The sequence below is a fragment of the Phoxinus phoxinus genome (genome assembly GCF_949152265.1).
Source record: "Phoxinus phoxinus genome assembly, chromosome: 19".
Classification (NCBI taxonomy): domain Eukaryota; kingdom Metazoa; phylum Chordata; class Actinopteri; order Cypriniformes; family Leuciscidae; genus Phoxinus; species Phoxinus phoxinus.
In genome coordinates, this window is record NC_136894.1 from 16,271,362 (window position 1) to 16,283,331 (window position 11,970).

Sequence of the window (11,970 nt, forward strand, 5' to 3'; positions counted from 1 at the left end):
TATTACACAATATTTTATATTTGGCCTTTATTCAGAGAAAATAAGTTTGTAAAATGTGGCTGCTTTGACACGGAATGACCCAATTTATTTAACTGTACGGAGACGAAAACACAAACATTCTTACAATTTAGTTGGTTAGAATGCACAAATGCTTTGTGAGTAAAACCATGCAGTGAGAATCCTCTCATCAGCCACACTTGTTGTTGTGACTTATTTTGACGGTTTGGCAGACATTTATTTTTATGGCGCTAAGAATGCCAGAGCCCACATCGCTCCCATTCTCCATCTTCATTCGTTAACGATCTGTTTAACAGTCCTCTCAAATACATTATTAGATAGAACTGTTAAACAAAGAAAGTAGACCGTAGGCTATATGAAAAAGTATTATCATTTTTGCAGTGTGGTTGATGTCCAATGTCACTTGCTGAGCAGAAATACATACCGGTAATCATGTTTATCTAGGCCCCCTTCAAAGTTGCGTTGGATTTTCTCCTTAGCGTAAAGGTTGAGAGGTCCTACTATTATTCGTAGTAGTATTGTAGTGTAATGTAGACTGAGACACTCACTAGGCCTATATCACAACTAAAATAGGTTTGAGTTTCGTTTAAAGTTCAGGTACAAGTCACTCACAATGCACTTACTTTGTTCAATTTACACACGGGGGTACATATGGGTTGGAGCTAGGGCTGAACCAGGGGCGGCGCTAGGGGTGGGCTAAGGGGGCTTAAGCCCCGAATGTTTTGTCAAAAGCCCCGAATCTTTTAGTTAAAAAAAAAAAAAAATTCAACTTAGTTTCATTTCCTCTCAGTCTTTCTGACTGGAGCGGCAAAAAATGAAACAAAAGCTCTATTACCGTGCGTGGTGGCGGACGGTAATACATCGCGCATCACTCAGCTTGTTTGACAACTGCCAATTAAACTAACGAAGAATATAAATCTTCTTCTTCGTCGTTGTCATCAGGGGCTGGCGGGCTATTGTATGTTACACCGGCGTCGTAGCGAGCTTACTGGCTAATCGGCTGAAGTTAATACGGACAAAGTTTTTTATATGGAACACTAACAACCTCACCGGCCGGAGAGAGATTCAGAAGCAGCGTCGGACGAACCGCGGACAAGTGGATGCTGCGTTCACACCAAACGCGAATAGAGCGTCTGGCGCGAGTGATTTCAATGTTTAAGCCAATGTGAATACGCGTTTACGCGCGTCTGGGGGTCCTGCGGGGCGATTGAGGCGTTTACTAGCCCGGCGCGGTGAATTCACTTCTTTCACGCGTCCAGTTTTTTTTTTTTTTTTTTTGCCTAACTATCATCATTTTCCCAGATAGTTTATAGATTTTTAGGCATTCTATTATCTCAAACAGCCTGAAAAATAGTGCATTTAGCTGACGTAAATGGGAAAAAAATCTTCCCGGGGGAATATGCCCCCGGAACCCCCTACGTTTGGGCTAAGCGGCGAATGTTTACATCGTCTGGCTCCGCCCCTGGGCTGAACGATATTCGATTTTAACATCGACATCGCGATGTGCGAGTGAGCGATAGTCACATCGCCGGAACATGGAGTAGTATGAAGCTGCAGACTCGGAGCCTGCCGCATCTACAGTCCCGCACCCAGAGTCCCGCATTCTCAGTCCCCTCGTTTTTTGAGACAGCGCCACCTATCAAATTAGATCGGATAAACACATGGATAAACACGTGAAGAACCGTGAGTATCGTCAATTTTATTCAATGATTTATTTTTTAATCAAACTACTTTATAGCTCATCGATACACCAACATATGAACAGTCTATTTAATATGTGTTATGATAGTTTGTAACAAAATTTGAGCCGTTAATGTATGTTTTTTCGCCTTTTTCCCCCGAAAATATTTTGATAGCTAACGTTAGCCTTTAACCATGGACTTTTTGTAGACAAGCCATTGTAAAAAATTTGATTAAAATTAGTTGACATTAAAGTAGACCAATTAAATACATTATATGTGTTAATATCAAAGAATGTCATCATTAATTATTTAATCAGATTTACCTTTTTTTAATTATCGGAACTTTTCTCCTAAAACTATTGAATTAATTAATGCCGGAGTAATTATTTTACTTTATATAATTTATGTAGACTACTTAAATTAGTTCTTATAAAACGTGAGTATATAAAAAGGAGGTGTTCCTTCGTGGCCCTACTTATCACCCTGGGTATGCTTGTAATTTGCATTTGCAAAAAAAAAAAAATATTATTATACAATATTTTGACAATGGCATTCATCTTTTATTTTAGTGAAGTTGAGGAATTTGACCGGGTGATTGCAGAAAGAATGAGAAAAGAAGCAACATTTGCCTACCAGAAAGTAATTATTTTACCTTATGCATTTACATTACATTTTACATTTATTCATTTAGCAGACGCTTTTAACCAAAGCGACTTATAAATGAGGAGGTTTTTTGAATGCAATTGAAGACAAAAATAAAGTCACTAACACAATTATTTCTTCCTTTTTTCTTTGCTTTGTCCTGTTTACAGCAAGATGACAGTGATTACAGTGATCGTTAAATAAAGTACAGAATTGTTTATTATTGGTGTTTTGTCAATTATTTGAGTTTTGCTTCACATTCAAAATATCAAAAAACAGGTTTTGTAATGTTAGCATGTTAATTAGACCATTATATGTTGAACTGAAAGAAAAAATGGAATTTGAAACATTGTACAAAAACAAACTAAAACATTGTAGAAATATAATATCACAATATTTTTCAGATGATAGTTCAATCTGTATTTGTATCCGTTACATCAGTAATATCCTTTCAATATCCTTTCAATTACACCCACGCTCAAAAAATAAATACTGGGTAATTAGTAAGTTTGAGAACACAATGATTTTTTTTTTTTGGTACATGCATTAAGCAGGGAACGCAAATATTTATTTGGATAACTTTAAATAAAAAGAGAGCGTAATCTTGCATTCCAATCACAGACGTGATTTTAGGGTGTTATACGATCTTCCGAACGGCAGGAGGCGCTGTCTCGAAAAACGAGGGGTCTGAGAATGCGGGACTCTGGGTGCGGGACTGTAGATGCAGCAGGCTCCGAGTCTGCAGCTTGATAATGTTGGGAACATGCGATGTGAAGAGTAGTAGCACAGTAGCACCAGCTTCATGAGGCACGCGCGCGGTCTCTTGCTCTCTCTGCCGTGCACGCGCTGCGCGGTTTGGAGCACAGTCTCTGTCTCGCGGACGCGCTCGCTCTAGATTCCGGAGATTTTAACTAATTTGCGGGCATCAGTGAGCCGCTATCAATATGCGGGAGACTCCCGGAACTTCCGGGAGACTTGGGATGTCTGTATCTATAATAATATCGGCATTAGAATTATTGATTTTTCATTAGGCTATTTTTTTGGTGCTCCCTCAGCTCTTGATGCGCGTGGTGGGAGCGGCGACGCTGACAGAGGCGGTAAAGCTGCGGTTTAAATGTGTTCGGCTTTTCTGTTTACAGAAACATGTTCTTTAATCGGTTTAGAAGATTTAATACAAAATATATTAAAGTTTTATATCATTTTGTTTATTTCATAATTCATATGATTATGATGACCAACACCAACACTGTTTTACTTTGGCACTTTGGCTAAGAAAAGTTGACTTAAAAGATTGTTAACCAAAATGCTTAAGTTGTTTTATAAAAAATATATTTATTTTAAGTTATATTGTTGTAAACCAATCAGGGGGTTGGTGTAAAGCTGCTGTTTTATTTAAAAATGTGTTCTGCTTTTGTGTTTACAGAAATGTTCTAATTTTGGAATAAAATATTAAGTGACCTTTTTGTCACTTGTAATGAAGCTTGCTTATTAGTGAAATTATTAATATCATAGAATGGTAATTATTGTCTTTAGCCTGGAGTTATGGCTCTCAATATCGCAATATATATCGTTGGGGGAAAAAATATCGCAATGTAGGCTAATTTTTTTCCAATATCGTGCAGCCCTAGTTGGAGCTCTACATTTTGAACTCTCAAAGTGCACCAGATTTATGAATTTAAAGGCCCACTGAAGTGCCCTGGAACGCGCAGCTTTGTATGATGTGTTGACGTAATTTAACAGGAAGCTAAGGCGGGACATATTGAATAGCCCCTCCCCCTTTTCAAATATCTAATAGCGTTTAGTTTACCTCAAAGACTGCAAGTCGTACTTGACAGAACCATGGAAGCAAATTCGAGTGCTGTTGAGTTGAATTCAATAGTAGAGGTGTGAATAAATTCTAAACATTTCATTCTTAACCAACCTACAGTTGGAAAACAGAATAAAACTTGAGCGTTTGAGCAACCAAACACACATCTCCACTCCAGCCCATATTGCTCCGTGACATGTTAACAACATTGCACTTCTGGTTTTGCACTGTAGATCAAACTATGAAGAAGGACAAAGTGGTATGCAAACTGTGTGATTGTGAGTTCCCATATCACAGCAGCACTACAACTATGGGGGGCATATGCAGCTTCATCATCATCCAGATGAATATAAAGACCTAGACCCGGCAGAGCCTTATTATTGCTGCTTATTGTTTTTCGAGAATGTTGTACTCCTGTTTGTCATTGTGCATGAAACTTCACGCCAATAAATCATCAAAATATTGCTGACTTGTGCGTCTCAAGCACGTTCGTCCTAATGCATGTTAGTTGTCCGTGGATTGGCCTATATTTCGCGAAAATGGAAACGTCATTATTCCATGTCTAATGAGTCATGGAACATTTATGTCTCAAAAATCGAACAGGATTTCTTCACAAAAGTGACAGCCGTACTTCTGACACTCGCTTGCCACACAGAAGAAGAAGAGAGCCATAGTTTACGTGCTAGCCAAAACCATTCACACACTTTTTGCTAACTGGCAAACAGAACATGGATATAGCCTAAGTTACTCGTGTTCAGACACCAGAGACCAGCAGCTCTACATTAATCTTGCCTTGTTGCATCTTCTTCTACGTCTTCTTCTATCAATGTGTGCTCGGCAAGACGGTTTTGTGCTTGAGCGCCACCAAGTACTGTAACTTCAGCAGCTCCAGGCATGTGAACAAAAGCAACAAACTCATTGTTCGGCCAGTTTTTAACGCGGTGCGTCAAACCAACAAAAGGAACCAGAGGCTTTTTTTTTTTTTTGCCTACGCTTTTACCAAAGGGGGTAATCCATCAGATTGGGGGCTGTCACTGTAGCAGACCATCACCTGCTATTAGCATTCCATTGACTCCCATTCATTTTGGCAAATAACTTTACATCTGAGGCGTTTATTATTTATTTCTAAAGAAACACGACAATGTATAAAAGGCTCCATTACCTTGTATCTTACGTTATGGCCCCGTAGAAGTCGTTTTTGTAAAAATAGGCTAACGATTGCCTCATAACCACTCGACTCTCTGTCGCACACTCGAGAAATTACCGTGTAGAAAGGCAGAGAAGCTCGCAAACAATCGGGGGGACGTGGAGGCATAAAGTCTAGGGAGAAGCCCATATAGAGTCTTAAAGTTGATTCTGCTGCTAGCTCATGGACAGCTAATACTCACGCTCTCCGTCTCTGAGAGATTCGGAAGGGAATGATTCAGATTTCTCTTGGCACAGCTACTAGAAGACCTACAGCTGTCAGACAGATTGCTCACATCACATCTACGTCGTCAAGCTCAGTTTGAGTCTGCGCAGTACGCTCAGCCATCAGGAAGTGAGTGCTTCTAATTGACTTCACTTTTCTCCATTGAAACCTATGGGGTCGCTGTGTCCAGTTTATACTGTCTATGGCTTTTACACCTGCCGTTTTGTGCGTTGGTGTGCACTCTCACATTGGAGCCCTTTGTTTAGTCACGAGGCGTTAAACGCGTGAAGCGCATGAATGCAGTGTGAACGACCCTCAAGTCTAATTTATTCATACTAAAAGCTAAATTTAAAAAAATAAAAACTTACATTTTGATTTAAGCATGCCCCCAGAGGGACAGAGGTCCACCCACCAGTTTCACAAAAAGTTGCTCAGAGAACTAAAATTACATCACAACAGCAATTTCCGGATGCTCACAGTGCACTTCATCATCCTAAAGAGCATCAAGAGCTCTGACCTCAACTAACAATCCTTCATTGTCTGACAGTCATTGTTTGATGCGCTGACTAGATGAATGGAGGTTAAATGAGACACAGTCAAGCTTGAACTAGGCCATTTACTGAACAAAATCACTGCAACATTTGCAGGACACAGCCAAATTTTTCATTTATGATTAACCCCGAGTCCACTCTGTATTCTATGGAAGCTCATTTACACAGCATAAGAAAAAAATCCTGCTTTGGCGAATCTTAATTATGACATAAAGTGTAGCCTAATAATTATGACATACTCTCATAATTCATAATTATGAGATACAAAGTCAAAATTATAAGATAACTCCTAATTAAGACAGTCTGCTACTACCCTTTATTAGATTAAAATGTTGAATCTGACACCAAAAGTCAAAATGATGATGAGCTCTATAGCCACAACTATGGAATATAGCCTACTGTCATAACTATGAGATGAAAAGTCATAATTATGACATACTGTTAGTCATAATTATGAGATTAAGAAGATTAAATTTACACAATTGTAACTTTGACTTTTCATATCATAGTTAAGACATTTGATTTAGCCTAGTCAAAATTATGAGATAGTTACAATTATGACATAGGCCTACTAAGTGATATTTCTGGCATGCTAGCCTAAGTGATAAGTATGACGTACTAAATCATATGAGATTAAAAAGAAAAAAATCCGGACAAAAAAAATTAATTAACTTTCTAGATTTATCTTATCTTGATAAGGTCATCATTTTCACTTTTTAATAGCATAACTATGGCACAAAAAAAAATAAAAGTTATGACTTAGTATGTCATAATTTCACATTTTAAAATAATAATTTAAAATGTATATCTTAGTATGAAATAATGACGATTTAACAAACCAGAAATGGGTTGGATGGACACCGCCACCAGTAAAGTTACACAGCATTCAGTTTTCACAATACAAGTTATGACTTTTAAATGCAATAAGTATGACAAAAAAATATACAATTATTAGTAGCCTATGTCAAGTTCATCTTTTCTTTTTTCTTTTGTATCATTTTGACTTAGTCACTTTTGACAATTGTCCCTTCCCTGAACTTTACAATAAATAGAGATGTCAGAACAGCACCAGTTATTATAGAATATATAATTCATGCAGTATGTGTTTTCAATGTGTATCTGGCAGAAAACAAACCCTGGGGTTGCTTTTTCTGTGAGTTTCTACCTGAACATCACCTGTGCCTGCTGAAACTTGCCCAGGCCAACTGAAACCATGTGGGGAATGCAATGAATTCGTGCATGTCAACGACAAATTCATCTGACCGAGTCACAAAACACACGGAAAGTCACTCTACATATAAGTTAAATCACTGTTGATGAACACATGGTGAAAAGGTGAATCACAGAACGGAATGCTAACCTGACCCAAACATTAAGTCACGACTTAATCATTAACTAAATTACCTGACAACATTATTTATAAAATTATTCCCTAGACGTTTGTGTTTAAACGATTTTCTTCGGGTGTTAACATTCTTTTTAAAATTGTTTATTATTGTTAATCAATCATTTCCTGGTTTGCTCAGCTGATGGTGTTTTGAAACAGCAACAGGTTGTTGAGCTAATAGCAGTTAGCGGCTAATGTTTCACACCAAGTCAAAACATTAAAACATCACCTTTTATTATAAATGACGACATTTATAAAAATTAAAAAGCATTACCTGTGTGAATGTGTTAATAAAATCCCTCCATAAAACTTCTTAAGCCGTGAAGAGTTTTAAACGCGGGTCCCCCAGGTTAACCTTGCGGCTGTCAGTCAAACTCTGTCAGATCCACAAACTCCCGAGATGAGATGAGATGAGATGAGATGAAACAAAGAAAAATCCGAAATGTTCTTGGATTAATATGTCCTAATCCAAAACCCCCTCATGGCGTTGTTGTGGGTTGAGTTCGTTCGGCTAACCCAATGTCAACTCGCGTTTATCGAACGCAGCAGTTGGTTGACTGTCAGGTTTCTCTGATCAAACGCGAGATCACGGGTTGCCAGGTGTCTCACCTGGAATTCCTCCTCTGCAAAACCTGTGGCGGTTCGTTCTCTTCCATGGCTGGCAGTCTGGCAGATCACGTGACAAGGAAAAGCTCGAACTTGCCAGCAAAATCTTAAGGTTGCCAGGTTGCCATAACAAATCCCTCATTCTAAATTTATATTTTGCTCATTTATTTGTTTTACATATCATAATTACATTTTATATTTAAGTTGTAACATGTTATTGTATAATGTTTATGTTAATAATTGTATTAACTAAATATATTTTTAAATACTTTATTAATTAACTGTTATATTGTTTGACTGGACTGCAACCATGCATGTCATCATGAAATACATAAAATAAACTGGAAACTACCAAGCACTATTAATCTTAAACGTTTGTTCTTTACCAGTATGTGCAAAAATGCAAATGTTACTTTTGATTTGATGTACATGTATTTTAAATTTCAATAATAATAATAATAAAAAGTTGTGTTTTATTCTCTAAAACTCTCACCCTTTCTGTCTTGTTTCTAAATATGAATTATGAGTTTGGAGCCTTTACCCATTGCAGTGTTATTTTAGCATCATTGACATACTGTTATAGTTTTGTAAATATGTTTGTTTTTATTTTTATGTTAAAGATAAGTTAAAGTTTTAGTAATTTTGTGGTGTTTTGCCATTTGTATTAGTTTTTTATACACTCTAAAAAAAGATGGTTCTTTAAAGTTAAAGAACCTTTAAAGAACCATCTTTTTTTAGACGCAGAAACAGTTCTATTTAGTACCATCGTCCTGAAAAACCCTTGAAAATTGTTCGTTGTGTTAGAGTTTAGGGTTCTTTATTCCCGCCTTTTTGTTTTTCAAATCTGTAACTGTCAAAGCCTCCATTACTGATTTTCTGGCTGTCAACTCTCAACAGGTAAATTATTTATTTCTTAAAATGTCTATAAATTATAACTTTAAAATTGTAACAATCATTTCCTAACAATCATGTCTTTTTCTCTAACAGAACATGTAAGTGTGAGCAGCTCTGTTCAGTTAAAGGATAGCCTACTCATCTTCTCCACAAAGTAAGTAGAGATGGAATTTATGATCCATATTGTTTGAATTTTTTATTGTGACGTTATGCCTAAACATACCCAGCCACAAAAAAACATTAAAGATATATTACTTAATATCACTTTTTCCTTGTAACATGCTTAAGGGCTCATTCTGTCCATTTTTGCTAATTTTGACCTTCATGAACACAAGAGAAGAGACACAATGTAACTCTAAACTCAATTATTATTTTAGATGCTCTCCTGTATCCTCATAACGGGGATATCATCCCCATAACCTCATCATCTACTTAGAGAAACTGCGTCTCAGAATATACACATAATGAAGGATGTAAATTGGTAAAGATACTTCACTGGAACTTGGTCTTAATTACATCTAAATCGTGTTCAAAGTCAATTGTTATTTATTAATACATTCAGCTAACCTCTGTTGTTAAAGCACTATAATTTTTCCTACAATCTGCCATGTCAATAAAAATTAAAAGTACCTTGACACAACATGCTGGTTTAAAAAAAAAAAAGTAAACCCCAAATTGAGGCATCACACTATAAGACCAGGCAGATAGAGGGCAAAAAAAAATAATGATATGAATCATAGTAATATTAATAATATGAAGATACTAATATACTAATATTAATGAAAATAAATATTGTTGAAAAGGTTATTTATAATACCATTAAGGTCCTATAGCACTTTCAAAGCATGGTTCTTTATGGAACCTTATAAAAAGGGGTCTTTAGCACCAAAAAGGGTTCTGCTATTGTTACAAGCCGAGCCGATGAACCCTAATTTGGTACTGTTTAGAACCATTTTGTCTATATAGTTATTTATTATTATTTATTTCAGTTTTACTAGGTAGTTTTGTAATAAACTGAATGAAAATAAGAAATGTTGTCTTGGTCACAATTTGTTTTTGTTTTTACATTTTTAGATATTTTATTTTAGTTCAATAAACGTTTATTTTAATTCAAGTGAAGAAAATGGTTTTCATTTTATTTGACTATAATAATAACCCATGTTCATTGCACTCACAGGGCATTAATGGCTGGAAGGACGTCCAGCTGATGTGTTGAACTTGTTCCACTAATCACGCATGCCATCCAGTGGCCATAATTGAGACTGCAAGCAAAAATAAATCAATTTTCTCAGTTTAGAATAGGCCATATTAGTAAATTATTCTGGAAAATAAATAGGCTCTCTACTTTAATCATATTTTTAAAGAAAACTACCAGTTGACCTCTTCCGAGGTCAGAGTTGGTGGGGGGTCTAGGAGTTTGTCCGAATTAGAGTACACAATATGCTGATTTACGATGATAGATCTGATTGAGATGCACCCTTAACAGTGACACCAATGAAACAGAAAGGAAAAGCAGGAAACAATGAGAAACTAAAAGTCAATGAAACACGAAACTGAAACTAGACTACACGTACAGACGTATGCCATATACAGTTCTTTATGTTATGTATAAGTGAAAAGTCCATTAATTATTTTTATTTTTTACTTATGACAGTCTTTACAGTCATGAAGGAAGTGTTTTATTAACAAGTGGTTCAGAGGCAAGCAGCTCCTAAAACAAAACAAAAACCTTTCCTGTTCCTCTTACCATCATCAGATTTTCAAATGTGATTTGAAATGTGTAGCTTGTTACAGAAAACATTAAAACTAGCATAGATAGCATGCATACTGCATATTATGTTATACATAATATTTAAAGAGCAGAGTTTGTATAAAGTCTGCCGTCGAATGGATGGGCCCATTTTCATTTCTGCTTTTATTCAAGCTAAAAACATTTACCCTCACACATACTTATCTGTGAAATCTAAAACCGTAAGTCTCCATGTTTAGAAACGTTCTGAGATAAAAGACAAAGCAGTATGTATTTTTAATGGTATTTTAAGAATCAGTAGACAAAGGAAAATGAAGCCAGTGAAGTGTAATGGAACATCTATAAATTATGGCTCCTTCTGACAGCACCCAAAATATACACAATGTATTGTTTTCAACAGCCTATCCCACTGGGATTTGACTCTCTAAATGCTCTGCTTAAAGTTTAGCTTAATCTTTGTAACTAATGAAAATTTTCAGATCAGTGTTCTGAACATTTGAAAAAAAAAATAAAGTGTTTTTCTTAACAGTCCATCAAACAAGGTTTTTGTTTTTTTTTACTAAATTTTACCAACATTTTCCAATCTACAATAGTGCTGTAATCGTCACAGTTTGTCGCAAACACGTACAGGTGAAGATGGAGGATCAAAAGTACTTTAACACAGCTTTCAGGAACAGATTAAACAGCCACAAATTTAAGCATTGACAAGACAGGACAAACAGAACCGAAATACAGAGAACTTAAGTACTGGCGACAATGGGGTGCACACAATTGAGCTAAATGACAAATCAAATAACAACCATGACAACAAACTATAAACGGTGCAAACTGAAAACAAAGTCTGAAACGGTGTGAGTGCAACGGTGTTTCACAGCAACCCAACTCATTGAATCCTCCACACCTAAACAGTTACGCTAAATTGGCATTTCCCAATTTATTTCTAATTTAGCATATAATTAATTAACAAGTGAAATATTGCAGAAATGTCTGGTTCTACTGAGAGTGCCAGTCACACATATTGGGGTACTTTCTTAAAAAGAGATGAATGTTTCTGCAATGTCTGGAGATGTGAAAGGAAAACTGAAATCTACACCCCTGGAGGTAAACAATACCCCTAGGGAAGCAGGTGTGGTTAGTAAATGAGTGTCCATGATAACAGATTAATGGTGGGAAACTAGAACAAAGTAAACATGTGACTGAAGACAAACAAACTAAAAGTCCA

General features: G+C 36.3%; 1 protein-coding gene across 3 annotated transcripts in view; it reads right to left on the bottom strand.

Moving 5' to 3' along the window:
- phactr4a (phosphatase and actin regulator 4a) overlaps window positions 1-8,230 on the bottom strand; it is a 77,032-nt gene extending 68,802 nt beyond the window's left edge. For all 3 annotated transcript variants that reach the window (XM_079590518.1, XM_079590514.1, XM_079590512.1), the window contains exon 1: window positions 7,773-8,230. The gene's annotated coding sequence lies outside the window, so the exon portion shown is untranslated. The remainder of the gene's footprint in view (window positions 1-7,772) is intronic.
- Between the last annotated feature and the right edge of the window lie 3,740 nt (window positions 8,231-11,970).